Raw genomic sequence first — 19,222 nt, 5'->3', positions numbered from 1 at the left:
TAGCCACCAAGACAATAACAAAAGGAAATGTAACCAGAATAAATAATTAATGAATCTCTCTGCCCCCTTCTCTCTCTCTCGCCCCCCCCCCTCCCCTCACTCACACTGTTGAGAGAGAATGACACATTTATAGACAGCAAAATACACACACACACAACAAATGAGAAATATCAAATCACACACAACACAAAGAAAAGACGACAGATATACACATCACAACAGTTGGCAACACTACACACTGAAAACACATATGACGATCACAAAATGCAAAGTGCAAGTGATATGTGTGATGTGAATTGGGTAAAAGAATGACAGAAATTGGCCAGCTGGAGGACGGAAACTTACGAATATATCTCTAGGAACACACGCATGAGTTAGCAGCGCTGGAAATTGCAAGTAACACCGAACAATAATTTCACCTTACGAAATTTGTGCTACAAAAGATGATTCGAACCTAAAACACAAGAGCAAAACACGACAAATTGTAAAATAGTAACATACTGTATACAACACATAATACGTTTATTGTTTGTATAAAAAGAAACATGTATTACAGGTCACTGAAGAAGCTTCCCAAATAAAAGAAGCGAAACGCGTATAGCAATAAACAAAATGCCTTCAATTTATTGCATAGACGGAATATACTTCCACGAATTTAAAGCAACTAAGGGAAGACGGAAAACAGGGAAAGCTAACAAAATCTCATTACTTACGGTGATTGCATGTCTCATAGTACCGGTAACTATCGCATCACCCTGATGTGAACCTACTTCCTCTAGCATACCGCTCGGCATCTCCTGCACTTTGCCCAGATCGTCGTGACTTTCGCTTGTACTAGCAGTAATTCCACAATCGCTTTCTCTTACCATATAACTCGGAGTACACTCCATATCTCCATCACTACCCTGGACACTAGCTTCGTCCGAATTCCCTCTTCCTCACAATTTACCGAGTTGTAGGTTTTCTGAGATACACGAGTACCGATAATTTCTTGCTTTCTTTCAACTTTCTCATGCCGAACGCGATCCTCCTTTGTACCGTTAAGTGCAGTTCCTACAAATTGAGTACTCGAGAGCTCTCAGTGATGTCGAAAGGTATATTCACATACTGCACAAAACATAAACTGACTCGTACACGCTCAGTGAACATTCGCGCGCCGGAGATCATCGCCGTCAGTGTGTCGTGTGTGTGCCTTCGTTTGTGTGTAGTGTTGTTCGCCGTCACGCCACCCCCGTTCACGTGTCGTCGCCATCATCCATGTTTTGTGCACCGTGTCGCCTAGTGTTAGTGATGTTTCTCGTCCAGCGTGAACGGCTCCATGTTTTTTCGATTTTTAGTGTCTACATTTTTTTGCCCACCGTTTTTACTGTCTACTCTGTGCCACCTTTATGTATTACTTGTTGTCGACCTCAAGGCTGAAGAGCGGCGTATTGTGCTGCTGACAGCCCGCCTTTGTATAAGGTGTTTAAAATCACAATAAAGAAAAAAAAAAACATAAACTCAGACATCAAAACGACAAAATCGAGTGCCGAAATGCTCTCACTTCTGTGTAACACGACGAAATATAGTTCATATTACCAGAGTGACGCACTCCCATTGCTTCTTTCTAATGTGCCTATATTACTCGTCGTAACTGAGCATACGAGCAAAAAATTTTCAGCAAATTTACAATTCGTTTGTACACTTCTGGTTATTTATTCATCACAGTTGTTTGTGCAAATAAAATCACTCTCGCACATCCTGTTCAAATATTCATAAAAACTTTCCTTGTAGATCTATCCCTCACAAAAATTATCGTCGCCATAAAGTTCCCAGTCAATGCCCACTCGTCGCTAGCTCCTGTCCTGTGTGTCCGTCATGTTCAGCCTACTTCTTCGTCCTGTGCACAACCAAGCAGAACTTCCGCGTTCCAGCACCGTGTCCCACTCTGCCTGTACGCGATCAAAGCTCGTATTTTGCATTTTTGCACGGCGCGCTACGGCCAGTCAGATTACACTGATTACATTGCGTGGAACGTAGATGATCTGGTTTCCTCGTGTTGACCCGAATTGGTTCGAATCTGATGCAGTAATTTCCTGTACTAATCTAACACGAAGTAACGGATACTGTGTCACGTTGATTCTGTCAACGCGTTCCCGAAATCCAGACCTTCCGTAAACGTTTATGTCCTTTTAGCCGATCTCTAACTTCGCACACACAGCATATCGTATACACTCAATATTACACAAATATTAATCCCTCCAAAATAACCGCCGCCGATGGCTACTCAACACGTGGTGCAGAAACCACGGATAATTACACACAGAAAATACAGAGCCGGAAAAAAAGGAAGAGAAACTCTTAGATTAGTACGTTCGAGCTAATAATTCTAACTACCGCTGATCTAATTGATCGCAATGCTGTCAAATTATTCAACTGAAAAAAGGAATCTATCTGACAGCAAGTAAATTTCTTAACCCCAAAAAAAAAGAAGAAAAAACATACGATCACGCTACTTGTTAAAATTGAACATAGTACAAGTAGGCAAAGTAATATACAACAAGCACTAAGCAATTGCCTAGTCCGTATCACAAGACTACATGGGACAACAATTCGATACAAATCCCAGTATCTGAAGTCAAGCAGTACAAAATCAAAATCACAGGATTCTAGGAAACTAAATTTTCACCCGAAATGACAATACTTTACCATGTTCCATGATCAGAAATCTGAATCTGAATCCTGCCCAATTATATGCAAATTTCAAGATCAGGATTCAAAAATTTGACTTCCTGGCCCGGTTCTAAGTAAAACTATAAAGTTCAGGGCTCCATAAAACAAATCCTGGCACAAGGTCACAAGTTCTACACAAAACATCTGTGGTGCGAGTTTATTTTGGTAATGTGGGATATGACTCCTTGCTTCTATCTGCCAGGTAATACTCTACGTGACAGAACCACCCTTCAGCTCCATCTCTATAAAACTATGCACAAAGAAACTACCAAACAGCGATGCTTACAAATCTGCTGTGGAGTATCTCTTGGCGTTGACTGCCTGTTCATCGTCAGCAAATCAGTACTGAATACAATACTTCCCGAGAGGTCGTTTTAATTTTTTGTTTGTGTTAAAATTACGAAAAAATATAATGCCAGTAAATCTGAGAATGCAGAAAATAGCTACACATCCCTAGAGGACCTGAATGTCTTGCTGGTAACGATATAAAACTAATTATGCCTTCCTGATACGTGAAGGAGGTAATGGTTGTTGAGTAGACTTGCACCATTATCTACTAAAGTTGTTGTATGTGTAGTCCTAGGGTTATTCTGTAATTTCGTCGAACGGGATATAATATTAGCTTGTATGTTGTTGATCATGCAATCATGAAATCGTTTCTGGTTATGACTCCTAAAATTAGAATACATGAGTGTTATATCTTCAGTTTGATGTGTACATATTGTGGAATAATGTAGTTTAATGGATTATTCGCTAATGGCAGGATGCAATACATACCAATGCCCCAATCTTCAACATAAAAAAAATTACGTTCAACACCAATAATGGATTATAACACTGTGCTCTGTATGCCTATAGTTCTAACATGGAAGATCACACAGGACAGCAATACGGGACAGCTGTTCCATGGACGATTTGTTGCTGGAATTCAAAGTTACTCTTCCAGATGACTAAAATCAATTCGACAGCTGTTTCATGGACGATCTGATGGTGGAATTCAAAGTTACTCTGCCAGATGACTGAAATCAATTCGTCTACCACGTTACTGGAGTATGCTACTTCCTATAGAACCAAGACTGGGAGTCATCGTTCATTATGTACTAGCAGCTATGTCTAGCGGAAACATGGCCCTCCCAGATGTGTCACAACATCAGAGGTGTCACAACTTTGGTGTCGCTGAGGGCGGCAGCAATCTGAAACAGAGAACAGTCGACACAAAGTGTTCGGAATGGTACAGACTCTAACGCCAGTACTTTATGTAACAGACCAATTAATAATAAGATCTGTTTATATGCGGCCAGATATGCCGTTCCGCAATATCAGTATTGGTTCTTGACCTAAAAAGTTTGATGACCACTGTTGAACACAATTCGATGGCATCATAGTTTTATTGTAAGCGGTTCAAAAGATATTTGTGGCCAATCACGTGTACAAGAACTGTACCGCACGCGAGAACAACGCCACATATCCACAAAGCACTTGTTAGCTCAACTGGACGAATAATCTTAGAGTAGGCAGATTTTTCTAATGCGCGTGTGGTGTTGCAGTGGCTTGGAGACATTCAGAACAGTAGCAGCCGGGCTGAGAGAGAGAGAGAGATTGAGAGAGAGAGAGACAGAGACAGGGAGAGATGTAGAGAGGAAGGCGGCCGCGCCTGGAGACGGCAGGCAGAGGGTGAGAGAGGGGGGGGGAAGGGGGGGGGTAGCACCCGGCGGATATCCCCCGCCGCCCCCGCTATCAGCGGTGCCCTAACTCGTGCCCGCGACGTTTTTACGGCGACCGCGCTATTATTTCACCTGCCTGCTCCGCGCCGCCCCACGCCACACGGCGCAATATGTTTCCCCACGCACAGTTAACCCGCTCCAGGAATTTCTCATATGACTCGCCTGCTGGCCGGCGGACGCTTTAATATGTATGGAGGCGCTACACGGTCTGTCCCTGATATCACCATCCATCTCCATACCTCGCCTCCTCGCCTGCTACCTGCATCGCACCATCCGACGATGCATCAGCTACACCGTCTAACATTGCCGTTCGTTGCAACTAAAGGCGTGCAGGACCTACTGTTGTACGTTTCACATCGTTTGGCACTAGCAGAAAGATTTCCAATTATAACAGTTTAACGCACGCTATCACAGTCGGTGTCTTCCGTAAATCACTTCAGCGATTCTTTTATCGAAATGATGTGGAGCGACTCAGTTTACAGGATACGTGTATATGATTAGTGTTAACATTGATGAACACATTGTTCTCTTAGTCTACTCATGCACCTGCAGTCAAAAATAAATTTTTCTCTTCCTGGCTGCCAGTTTTTAAGTAGAAATTCGTCAGTGGAATAGGAGGTGTCCAGGAGAATTCATTTTCAGTTACATTTAAGACTTGCTTTGCTGTGACACTTTCTCGGCCGTAATGCGTTGTATTAGGTAAAATTTTCAGTGAGAAGCTTCTGGAATTATGTGTTTAAGTTCTACAGTACTACAGTCCGATTTAAATTAGTTGGCATCTGGTATTTAAGGACTAAATGTCCAACGTTGTCGCTACAAGAGCTGTCTGCAGAGTAGTGGAACACTATCCATGCAGCTGAAAGCCGCTCACAGGTCTCTATTCCCACAAAAAGTTCACTTAAACATTCTTATATTGGCGTATAATATAAAGGTCTGCAGCGGCTCTCAACATGTCAAAAGTCTGCTCTTGATTCTATTTACGGCCGGAGTTAGGCATGTTTCTTGTGAAACAATCTCAACCCTATAACTTCGTATCTCAAATGTATTGTATTAATTGAAGCACTTTCCTTTCATTGATGGCCAGGTGCGAGGAAGACTCGCGAACTGAGAGTTAAGGAACCTGTACAGAAAACATAAACATCATTTCCGCCCTTATTATTGCTCATGGAAACAACACATTGCATGTTGTACCACCATACAGCGCTGTACACTCCGGTACCTCTAATACCCAGTAGCACGACCTCTTGCATTCATGCATGCCTGTATTCATCGTGGCATACTATCCACAAGTTCATCAAGGCACTGTTGGTCCAGATTGTCCCACTCCTTAACGGCGATTCGGCGTAGATCCCTCAGAGTGGTTGGTGGGTCACGTCGTCCATAAACAGCCCTTTTCAATCTATCCCAGGCATGGTCGATAGGGTTCATGTCTGGAGAACATGCTGGCCACTCTAGTCGAGCGATGTCGTTATTCTGAAGGAAGCCATTCACAAAATGTGCACGATGGGGGCGCGAATTGTTATCCATGAAGACGAATGCCTCGGCAATATGCTGCCGATATGGTTGCACTATCGGTCGGAGGATGGCATTCACGTATCGTACTGCCGTTTCGGCGCATTCCGTGACCACCAGTGGCGTACGTGGGCCCCACATAATGCCACCCCAAAATAGCAGGGTACCTCCAGCTTGCTGCAGTTGCTGGACAGTGTGTCTAAGGCGTTCATCCTGACCGGGTTGCCCCCAAACACGTCCCCGACGATTGTTTGGTTGAAGTCATATGTGACACTCATCCCCGAAGAGAACGTGATGCCAATCCTGAGCTGTCCATTCGGCATGTTGTTGGGCCCACCTGTACTGCGCTGCATGGTGTCGTCGTTGCAAAGATGGACCTTGCCATGAACTTCGGGAGAGAAGTTGGGCATCATGCTGTCCACTGAGCACAGTTTGAGTCGTAACACGACGTCCTGTGGATGCACGAAAAGCATTATTCAACATGGTGGCGTTTCTGTCAGTGTTCCTCCGAGCCATAATCCGTAGGTAGCGGTCATCCACTGCAGTAGTAGCCCTTGGGTGGCCTAAGTGAGGCATGTCATCAACAGTTCCCGTCTCTCTGTATCTCCTCCATGTCCGAACAACATCGCTTTGGTCCACTCCGAGGCGCCTGGACACTTCCCTTGTTGAGAGCCCTTCCTGGCACAAAGTAACAATGCGGACGCGATCGAAGCGCGGTATTGACCGTCTAGGAATGGTTGAACTACAGACAACACGAGCCGTTACCTCCTTCCTGGTGGTATGACTGTAACTCTTCAGCTGTCAGGCCCCCTCCGTCTAGTAGGTGCTGTTCATGCATGATTGTTTACATCTTTGAGCGGGTTTAGTGACATCTCTGAACAGTTAAAGGGAAAGTGTCTGAGGTACAATATCCACAGTCAACGTCTATCTTCAGGAGTTCTGGGAACCGCGATGTTGCAAAAGTTTTTTTGATGTGTGTATAATTATGTAGATAGACAGTACATCCATTTCGAAAATCGAGAATCAAGTCAATTTTTGCATGTTATCGACACTGATATCGGCAAGATATCTGTCATATCTGTCTCAGAGATTTCAAGATTTATTAATTTCTGTAATATAAAATTGACATAAAGTCATACAGGAGGCAGACGACCATTATTACAATAACTAGTATTTCTGTATCAGGCTAACTGGGGGGCGGGAATGGTAAAAGTCAAAGATCAGGCAACGGATGACTTTATTGCTCATATGACGAATTTATCCATCATCAAATATATAAGAATGATTACTGCATGCAGATATGGCGTTTCTTGATGTGTTTCAAATAAACATTCACAGATTTACTCTGTGAATGTTTGTTTCACATACAACTCGAAACGCCGAATCTACATGCAGAAATCGCTCCTAGATATCTGATGATGGATTAATTCGTCGTATGAGCAATAAAGTCATTCCTTGCCTGATGTTTGACATTTACCATTGCTACCCAGTCAGCCTGATGCAGAAATACTGATTGTTTTAATTTCAAGTTTGACAAAAGAAATATTTTTAATTTGAAGTTTGAGAAAAGAAATATTTTTTGGCGTGATATAACGACAAATTAATAGTTTTAGGATTTTTTTTCCTTTTGTTGTACTGTGCGACCTTGTTTCTTGCCAAATTTGACGGTTCTGGGTAAACAGGTAAACAAGAAGTATCCTACAGGTGAGTGAATTTGCAAGTACCAAAATATGTGACCTAAATGGCTGTATCTTTTAGTTCTATTGACGTAGAAGCTTACATTTGTTGCACTGGCAACGGAACATAGACCTCGATATGTGATATTAATTTCAACTTGATGCGTCTTCCCGTTCCTCAAAATAAGGGTTCTCAATAGTTGGAGAGAGAGAGAGACAGACGGACGGACAACAAAGTGCTTCTATAAGGAGTCCGTTTTTACCGACTGAGGTACGGAACCGTAAAAATAAAGTTTATGTCACATCACGACTGACTAGTTTCGGCCCTGAGGAGACCTCTTCCAGAGCTGGACGTCGATACCACTTCTGCATGTGGAAGCACAGTGCATATTTAGAGCCGCAATATTTCCCCTTCCAACTCCACTCTCTTTCTTAGCGCTATTCCAAAGTACAGGTCCACAGTTCCCATTATTTTGGGAAATTTGTTGTATTTTAAAGTTGTAGCCAATGTTAGATGATCCACGAACTGTCACCTGTGGAGAGTGAAATGAGACATTAGGACGACAGTAGATTTGTTTAATTAGCTTCTTAATTCTGTCCTTCGTCCATAGTACCTCAGGAACAGCTCGGTGCAGGCGTCCAGTTACCTCTCATGCGATACAATAGACTTCTGGCATTGCTGACAGTGCAGAGAGCGGGTCCGAAAGTGGACTCACTCGAATCGCGCTGTCAGCGACGTCTCCGGCCGCGACCGTGACGACAGCGCGGCAGGTCAGCTGACGATACCGCGACCTCCCTCGAGCGAGCGGGCGGCTCTCTGCTCCAGCGTTCGCTGCTGTAGAGGCTCAGGGCAAGTTGCCCTGTCCCGTGCTCAAACAGCAGACCTCGCACTGCATTCTGGGTTCAAAAATGGTTCAAATGGCTCTGAGCACTATGGGACTTAACATCTGTGGTCAGCAGTCCCCTAGAACGTAGAATTACTTAATCCTAACTAACCTAAGGACATCACACACATCCATGCCCGAGACAGGATTCGAACCTGAGACCGTAGCGGTCGCGCGGTTCCAGACTGTAGTGCCTAGAACCGCTCGGCCACCCCTGCTGCTTTTATGTTTGGGATATATAATCCAACGGAATCTAATAGACTGCTGACTCTAAACTGAGTCTTGTGCTTTGTCTTCTGAGCACCAAAATAAAGGCTACTCACAGCAGAACAAGTGTCACTGTGGTGGCCGTTATGACGATAATCAGTGTTGTCTCTTCTGGTAGTGATTTTCCCGATATAAATTTACAAGCTCCACTAACGTTTCCCGGGAGACTCGTCCCCTCTGCTGATTTAGAAGCATGTTTATAGACAGTATTAATTCCGAACCTAGAGTTGCTTTTAAGCTGGTTAGATATGCGGCAGATAGCACTTCCATGGGCTCCTCTGGCCAATACAAATGAGGCTGCGAAATATTCAGGTGAGTTATCCCTGAAATCGGGGAGGGTAGATGTAAAGTAGACCCCATTATCTCGCACGCTGTTCCATTTAGTAACAAACAACTCCAGTTTAATTCTAGCCTTTTTGCTGACATAAACTTCCCCTGCTCGAAAGAACTAGCCACTACGGCCATCTTGTCAAAGATAGAGTACAACCAACATTCTCCGACCTGCTGAAAGTACAATTCCTGCTCGATCACTTCTATATTGCATTTTCTTGCCTCCTTTTGTCCTTTTAGCGATTTCAGTACACAGGACTCCTGCCCATCTCTTATTACCATGTTCGGACAAACTGTGGTTTCTCCCTGGTAGCTTTTCTGTGACTACACTCCTTCAATTTCTACATACCTTCCCTTGTCTTTTGCAGTTCGTAAGAGTCGCTTCGTTTTTACTGTTACAAATTACTTCAACATCCCCACTTAACAGGATATGCATGTACTATGTAGCACTCGTAACATACTTGTGTCCCTGTTTTCATAAGCAAACGTCCAGCGTCCATCCAACCCCTCTTCCATCGCGTAAGCACCTGGGTCGTCTCACCCCTTAATTTCTCTCACATAATCCGGCACATTCTTTGACTATCCCATGCCTGTCCGTTCCCTGACGGAATTTGTCGAATGCTTCTTCCAACCTTCTCACCTTGTCACGCATCTCCCATGCGTTGAATACCACCTGTATCATCCAGCGATAACTGGATGCTGCTTGACGAACAATACTCCCCCTTCCACATGCTGGTTCCATAACGCTTCCATCCCCGCGAACATTAGTAGTCACACTATGAACCGCATCATCTCACCATCACTGCACCTCACCAACGGGCGGGAATACCTATCACATACCTCCCCCTTAAATTCATTTTTGCCCCGCAGCTGCTTATAGTAAGTACACTAAATCTATACCTAATCTAAAAAATATTAAAAAGCTATCTCCTAGACTTTAATCCATTCAGACTTCTCGTTACCGTTTCAGTCACAACCTCTTGTTTATCTTCCAATACCCTACTCTTCATTCTCCTTTTCTGGTCCGCATCTCCTATCACTCGGGACTCCCTTGAAAAGATTTCAGCCACCGTACATGCACTGTTGTCGTTAAAATCGCCTATTGAATCTTGACATTTACCGGCGACGTAGACTCTGTCACTTAGTAAGGCCCCTGACACTTTGTAAAAACCTTCTTTGTTTCTCCCTTCGGCGTATACGAAGTTGATAGTATCACCTACTGACCAACTTCATACTGTGGCATTCTTGCTGTACGGCCCATTGCTTCTTCCTGTTTTTACAGTGCTCGTGTAATTGTCCTACGTTCTCATCCCAAAATTCCCTAATTACTCGGCCAAATTCCTTAACAAATGCTCCAGTCTTCCTCTTCTTCGTTTCCAATATGTCGAACAGTGATGGCGTTTAATTACCATATACTACATCATATGGCGATAATCCTGTATTCGTATGCTGTAGTTGTAGCCAGAGACGACATATTTCAAATAGATATCCCAGTTGGTCTTATGTAAGTCAGTGTAGTATCCAAGCATATTTCCGATTGTCCTGTGCACTCTTTCAGTTCTTCAGTTGGCTTGTGGGTGAAGAAGACTCGCCCTTAATTTCTTCACATTCAATAACTTACACAATTCCTTGAATAGATCTGACATGATCGTTCCCTGGTCTGTTACTATTGTTTCAAATGGTTCAAATGGCTATAAGCACTATGGGACTTAACATCTGAGGTCATCAGTCCCCTAGACTTAGAACTACTTAAACCTAACTAACCTAGGGACGTCACACACAGCCATGCCCGAGGCGGGACTCGAACCTGCGACTGTAGCAACAGCGCTGTTCCGGACTGAAGCGCCCAGAACCGCTCGGCCACAGCGGCCGGCACTGCTGTTTCAGGCACTCCAAATTTCAGTATCCAATTATTCACAAGTGCTTGTGCCACTGCTGCCGCCTGCTGGTTTGGCACTGCGACCATTTGTGCGTGTGTTAAAATTGATCTATGATTGTATATACTTAATCCCTGTAGGTATGGACCTAAAAAATCAATTCCCAGAAATCTGAATGGTGCTTATGCTCAGGTAACCTCTGTAATTCTACTCTTGTTTGACGCAAATCACCTCTCTGTGCGCAATGTACGCAATTCGGAACATCCTATTCTTCCACCAATGCCTTCCCGCTACTCTTCTGTTGATAGATATGCAACCCTCATGATCCTCTAATTTGTGATCATGAGCTTCTTGTAGCACTCTGTACCTTGTCTTCATTAGTACCACTATCTGTGGTCACAACTTGGTTTCTCTGTATAGCAAGCCATCCTGCATACAAAACTGCGACTGCTTAAAATACTGCTTTCATTCCTCATTCGCTCTCTGTGGAATGTGCCATTCCTTATTCTAATTACCCCAATATATAATCCTGCTACTTTTCTACTTGAGCCATCCGCATTTCCGTGCTCCTTCCCAGATTTAAGCGTGACTTCGAAATTAAATTCACCAAGTCGCGTCAACCTACTATAAGGATCCTTTAACCCCAACAACCATCTTAATGCCGCATGATCTGTTATTACTCCAAACTTATTGCCGTACAGCTAACTTTGAAATGTGTAATTCCATAAATAATGCTTTTTGAAATGTGTGTTTCCATAAATAATGCTTAACACCTCTTTCTCTGTTGTGGAATGATTTTTTTCTGCGGAATTTAGACGTCTTAATGCATAAGCTACTTCTTATGACCACACACAGCCAAATGCATGGTTTGATGCATCACGTAATAAAACCAATTCCCTATTAATATCTGTAAATAGCAACATCGGACTCGATGTTAAAGCTTCTTTAAACTCCTCAAAAGTGTGCTGACACTCTTCTGACTACACAAATTTACTACCCTACTTTAACAAATGTGTCAACAGTCTCGCAATATTCGCAAATTCTCTTCTGAACTGGCGGTAATAGTTCCTTTATAGATTCTAGTACTGGAAATCCACGGACAGCTCTGATTAATCTTGGGTCTGTCTTTACCCCGTCTTTAGCTATGAAATGTCATAGGTATCTAATTATGTTGTCGAGATATGCTAAGCATTGCCGTTGTTGTAAACCTCAGAGTGCCCCACCCAACAATCTCTGAATCGTTTCAGGTGCTTTTTTTAATCCGAATGACATTCTTCTGGATTTGTAGTGTCCCCAAGGTGTCAAAAACCGTGTTTTGTGTTGACCTTGCGATGTAACCTCTGTATGGTGATAACCATTCCGCAGACTCGTTGTTGCAAAATATTTGCAGAACCCTAAATAGCCTAAATTTCTGTGACGTTTGGCAAAGGGTGGCCATCCGTTATGGTTTTCGCATTTAGGTGTCTGTAATCAACACAAAACCTCTATTTTTGTATTCCATCCATTGATTTTTTTGGGCGTGACGACTATTTCTGCCTCCAATGTAGTATTATTCTCTTCAATTATTCCATCTTTCAATTGTTAAGCGATAAATTCCTCGAAAATTGACTGTAAGCACCTAGGTATTCTGTATGGTTTGCGGCGATAGAGTGGTTGGTCCTGTGTAATATGCGTAGCTGGTAATTGCCTTTTGGAAAAAATAAATCTTTAAATTCCAAAAGTAATTTTTACATGCGTCCCCTATTGCTTCCATGTAGACGCTTCACTTTTCCTCGTAAAGCAGTTTCAATGGCGATTGACGATTGTCCATGTCTGGAACTCTCGTGTCCCATTCTTCTTCCTCCAGTATATCCATATTAGCTCTTAACATGCTCTTTGTTAATCCTATGTCCTCTGCGCTAAAATTATCTATAAAAGAGAGGTATCTTCTTTTCATCCTTTATTTCTTGTACACGTGCAATACCTCTTTTAACTAAGCAAACCGCCTGATCTGATATTTCATTCCCTTCTAATGATTCCACCACAAACAATATTCCTATCGTCAAACTAGACTCAAACTGACCCAAATTTCCCAGTACCCTTAAGTACACATCGTGTGAATCAAGTCTTAGTGGGATCGTTCGCCGTTTATTCAGTTTCGTCTTTCACGACAGACTTCCAACACGACATCCCTACACTGGTAACGGCTTCATTTAACCAGAACATTTTTCTTTCAAGTTCCACCCTATGTTGCCCAAAAATTGATTATGGCACAATGCTGATACAAGAAATCTAAACCCAGAATCATGTCGTAGCCCTCACTCACATATGGCACAATCTCTCCACATTTGTTAAATTGAACCGTATCCAGGCAACAGTCTATGTCCACCGATCCTAATGGTGTGATATTTTTATCCCCCATTCCACCCAGTCTGTACCGTGGTGAGTTCTAATGCTTGCGTTTCACCAGATCGCTACTGGTGAACGACACATGCGCCCCTGTGTGTAATAATATACAGCAATTCCTCTTATCGCATAGTCCATCTCTTCGTACGACTTCGTAGCATCCAGTCTTACTGAGAATGACCATTGGTGCAGCGGTGGTTGCCGCTGGTGTTTAACACCTTATTCTTCCCTGGTCCTATACTTCTAAAACTATTACTTCCACTTACTTTATTTACATTACCCTGAGGGCGGCGACACTGCCTCCTTAGATGCCCCATTCGTCCAAATCTGAAACAGTTTATATTAGCTCAAACACTGTCTGTTTTCCCTGCATTCCAGTTGACAAATTGACCTCCTCATACTCTATAACTAACTGCACTGCTGTGTGCAAATCCATTGTACCCCCTGTCCATACAGATCTTGACCATTCCGCATGCAACCCCCCTTAAAAAACTGTTCCACCATTTCGGTATTTTTCCTAGTTATTACCCCTAATTGTTCCGTATAGAATCTGGCACTATTTTGCTTCGTGTGTCTCTGAATTAACCCTTATTTAAATTCTTCGAATGCTGTGACTTCCTTAAGTGCTTCTGTATACCCGACATAACCCTTATAAGTCTCGTTTTGCAACACTCAATGATTTATTTCAGAAAATACTTCCATCTCAACTAGATTTCCAAGGTCTTACCAGGAAAAGGACCAATTAAACTTGCAACTGACAAATACACACACCGTTGTGACAGTTGCGATTCTACCAACCCATGCAGTTTTGTTTCATCCGCTATTAATTGTGCTTCCTTTCCTAATAATATACATACTGCTTCCGGCTCTGACACACCTTGCGCCTCTGGTTCTGTCGAAGCTTTTACCTTGCCAACACTCACTTTGACAACTAACATTCACAAGACAAAAAAAAACAAAGTACATTAACTTAATTCTTACGTCTAATGATGAGCCTTCTCAGGTCCCATCATTGCTAGCCTTACGCCCCTAACGATTACACGTATAACATTTTAGTGGAATTAATTCCGTACACAGCTTTCAGTGGCCCTCTAGGTCACACTGTGTGTACCTAACAGGCACTAATCAATCGTTACTTCCATTACCTCTAAAACTAAACAAATCCACTCGTTCTCTACTTGTAATAAAATCTACTTCACAAAAAGGATGCACAACCATCAAACCTTTTCTCTGCGACCAAAATAGAATCAATATTTTTGGACTCACTGTCCCATTGACTTTAGGTTCAGACATTGCTCTATGAAGACGACGTCAATGATCTGACAGCACTGTTAGATGACACATGGATTTTCACCTGTGCAGAGTGAAATGCGACATCAGTAGATTTGTTCAGTTAATTTCTTCAGTCCAGACCTCGGCCATAGTACATCAGGAACAACTTGGTGGAGGCGTCCAGTAGCCTCTCATGTGCAACAATAAGCGTCTGACAACGCTGACGCCACAAAGAGTGTGGTCGGGCGTGGCCTCTCCCAATGCTGCTATCAGCGACGTTTCCAGCTGCGACTGTGACGACAGGGTGGCAGCGCAGTTGACGACACTGCGGAGGTGGCCGTGACCTCTGTCCAACGAGCAGGAAGCTCTCGTGACTCAGAGCAGGCTGCCCCACCCCGTGGTCGAACAGCGGACCCCTTACTACATTCCATGATGTCGCTCCACGTGTTACAGGCTCATGGTATAGACTGTGATATTAAGACGTGAATATCTTATTATACAAATGGCTGAGTATTTATACACTTCAGACTGTTCATTTAGTGCTTAAGGCACTTAAACGCTTCTGTGGTGGCAAGTGAGGAAAGGCTTCCATTCATCCTCTACCATATTGCAGCATTGGCTGTTGCTTTGCCACGCTCCACAATGCATGTCGGCTCTGTTTTGCTTCGCAACGCATAACACTCTTGCCTGCCTGCGGCTGGCTCTGTTGCAACTCACTTCCGCGCTGGCATACTTTTTGACCGAATATAGTCGATACGCTACACCAGATACCGCTTCTGTCGACAAAGTCATGAGTCAACCTAATGTTGGAAAGTCGCGCGTCGCATCTGTCAGCGAGTCGCACAAACATTTTTGTGCATGCACACTCCGCTGCGTAGTGAAAATCTCATTCTGGAAACACCCCCCCCCCCCCCCCCCCCCAGGCTGTGGCTAAGCCATGTCTCTGCAGTATCCTTTCTTTCAGGAGAGCTAGTTCTGCAAGGTTCGCAGGAGAGCTTCTGTAAAGTTTGGAAGGTAGGAGACGAGATACTGGCAGAAGTAAAGCTGTGAGGACCGGGCGTGAGTCGTGCTTCGGTAGCTCAGGTGGTAGAACACTTGCCCGCGAAAGGGCCAGAGAGCTGTTTAGCCTCTGTAATAAAAAAACTGAGTGGAAGGATCAACCAAACGAACTTTAACGGATGTCATGTGACGTCCGCAATGACAAAACACAACGATCAACAACGAACAAAAAAGAAAAGAAAAAGAAAAAAGAAAAAAATGTAGCTCAGCTTGTTCGGTCAGAAGGCTGCGTGCTCTCTGTAATAAAAAACGCTGAGTCCAAGAATCAACGATCAATTTGAACGGATTTCTTGTGACGTCCGCCCAGACCAAACGCAACGAACAATATCGAACAAAAAAATGCCGGCACGGTAGCTCAGCGTGTTAACTGAGTTAATAGATGAACAACGAACTTAAATGGATGTCTTATGACGTCCGCCCCGAGCAGATGCAACGAACTAAAGCGAAAAAAAAAAGGCAAAGGTTCAAAATGGTTCAAATGGCTCTGAGCACTATGGGACTTAACAGCTATGGTCATCAGTCCCCTAGAACTTAGAACTACTTAAACCTAACTAACCTAAGGACATCACACAACACCCAGCCATCACGAGGCAGGGAAAATCCCTGACCCCGCCGGGAATCGAACCCGGGAACCCGGGCGTGGGAAGCGAGAACGCTACCGCACGACCACGAGATGCGGGCAAAAAGCAAAGGTCCCGAGTTCGAGTCTCGGTCGGGCACACAGTTTTAATCTGCCAGGAAGTTTCATATCATCGCACACTCAGCTGCAGAGTGAAAATCTCATTCTGGATTTTTGTGCATGTTACCATATTTGTGTGAAAAACCGCCTAAACATGACATTCACGCTTATAGGGATCCAGACCAGTGGCTGTTAACCTGGAACATGGAGTCTAGTTTACTTCCCTGTCAGGTACGCTGGTACATTGCACTTTAAGCAACATGAAGAGGTTTCCCAGCACAGTACCAATACCACACTGCAATTCAGTGTTGCATTAAGTCTCATTTAAAACTGCACACTTCAAGGATCGTTCTAATCCAAGAACCTTCACAAAATATAGACCTACTATTCCAGTGTCAGTCTTTTTAACATGTGATCTGCAACCAAGTTGAGAGACTTGGAAGGCCCTAAGCCGGTGCGCCGTCCACGTGTATTAACGAGCCTCGTACCGGAGACTTGGCGGCCGCGCTTTGAAATCGGCCACCACGGTGCCCGGCCGTCACACGCGTGGAGAGCGCCTGCCCCTGGCAGCACTCGGCGCGCTCTCCATCAGCTGCTGTGTTCGCCGCCGCCTCTACAGGCGCCCTCCTCTCAGCTGGACGCACAATTTTCGCACTCTTTCGTCCGGCAAAACTGGGATTCTCTCACTGCGAGAGGTGTGCTATTAGTCACTCATGCACTTTGGTCTAGGTTCCGTTATTAACAAATATGTCTTTCAGTAACCACTGAAATTCTCAATGTCAATCGTTCCATTAGATCTGTTGCGCTAACTTCGGTTTTCCGATATTTTTTGACACATTCAATTGTCGGTGCATCTGAGGTTTTGACATGGGCGAAGTACTTTATTAAACGGTCACAGCAACATTTCAGTTGTGAGATCTTGTGATTCTTCAGTTTACATTTTCACACCGATATATCTATTAAATGTTATTTACTCCTATAATCATGTTTATTATGTATCCATCCTATATTTCTGTGTTCCTTTTCCTACTCCTTCTCTCGTCTGCTAGAGATGGTGCACGAGTGTCGATGGGTGATGCCTCAATACGCTTTGCTTCAACGGCAAGGTTCTTTTAGTGGTAGTGGCAGCTTAGCCAACTTTTGTGTAGAGTTTAATCCTTGGATGCATGAGTGGCTGGACTAGCATAAATACATGAGAGGCATCCGTAGGACTCCTACCTTGAAACAAGTAGTAAATATTGGTATCACAGAAATATTACACAGTTTTGCACAGAATGGGTAAGAAATTATTTATCATGATATTGTGACTTTAATTTAGTATAATATGAAATACAATATTCTAAATTACGTTATGATTTTCCATTGTTGAATATCTAACAGTCAATTTTACTGGTCCACACCAGAATATTTGCTTATTAAAAGTAATACTCTTCACGAATAATTTCGCTATTGGGACGTTGCTTATCGACCGTACCCGTGGTCTAGGGGTGAGCCGGCACGGTAGCTCAGCGTGTTCGGTCAGAGGGCCGCGTGCTATCTGTAATAAAACAACTGAGTCAAGGAACCAACGATCAATTTGAATGGATGTCTTGTGACGTCCGCCCTGACCACTGCAACGAACTATATCGAACAAAATGAGTAAAAAAAAAAAGGGGGTAGCGTATTCGATTCAAAATCAAAAACGTCTTCGGTCCCGGGTTCGATCCCCGCCACTGCCTAAATTTTGATAAATAATCAGCATTGGCGGCCGAAGACTTCCGGCATAAGAAGTCAGCCTCATTCTGCCAACGGCCTTGTCAAAGAGGGCGGAGGAGCGGATAGAGGTTCAGGGCACTCTCTTGTCCTAGGGGTGGGAAATTGCCCCTAAAGGCGGAAGAATCAGCAATGATCAACGACATGAGGATGCAGAAGGCAATGGAAACCACTGCATTAAAGACACGTAACGTGTATCCACAGGACATGTGGCCTGTAATTGAAGAAGTGTCATGATGATCTCTCCATTGGCAAAAGATTCCGGAATAGTCCCCCATTCGGATCTCCGGGAGGGGACTGCCAAGGGGGAGGTTACCATGAGAAAAAGATTGAATAATCAACGAAAGGATAACGTTCTACGAGTCGGGGCGTGGAATGTCAGAAGCTTGAACGTGGTAGGGAAACTAGAAAATCTGAAAAGGGAAATGCAAAGGCTCAATCTAGATATAGTAGGGGTCAGTGAAGTGAAGTGGAAGGAAGACTAGGATTTCTGCTCAGATGAGTATCGGGTAATATCAACAGCAGCAGAAAATGGTATAACAGGTGTAGGATTCGTTACGAATAGGAAGGTAGGGCAGAGGGTGTGTTACTGTGAACAGTTCAGTGACGGGGTTGTTCTAATCAGAATCGACAGCAGATCAACACCGACAACGATAGTTCAGGTATACATGCCGACGTCGCAAGCTGAAGATGAACAGATAGAGAAAGTGTATGAGGATATTGAAAGGGTAATGCAGTATGTAAAGGGGGACGAAAATCTAATAGTCATGGGCGACTGGAATGCAGTTGTAGGGGAGGGAGTAGAAGAAAAGGTTACAGGAGAATATGGGCTTGCGACAAGGAATGAAAGAGGAGAAAGACTAATTGAGTTCTGTAACAAGTTTCAGCTAGTAATAGCGAATACCCTGTTCAAGAATCACAAGAGGAGGAGGTATACTTGGAAAAGGACGGGAGATACGGGAAGATTTCAATTAGATTACATCATGGTCAGACAGAGATTCCGAAATCAGATACTGGGCTGTAAGGCGTACCCAGGAGCAGATATAGACTCAGATCACAATATAGTAGTGATGAAGAGTAGGCTGAATTTCAA

Source organism: Schistocerca nitens, chromosome 1 (assembly GCF_023898315.1).
Source record: "Schistocerca nitens isolate TAMUIC-IGC-003100 chromosome 1, iqSchNite1.1, whole genome shotgun sequence".
Classification (NCBI taxonomy): domain Eukaryota; kingdom Metazoa; phylum Arthropoda; class Insecta; order Orthoptera; family Acrididae; genus Schistocerca; species Schistocerca nitens.
The sequence above is the reverse complement of the archived record's forward strand: the minus strand, read 5'-3'. Positions refer to the sequence as shown.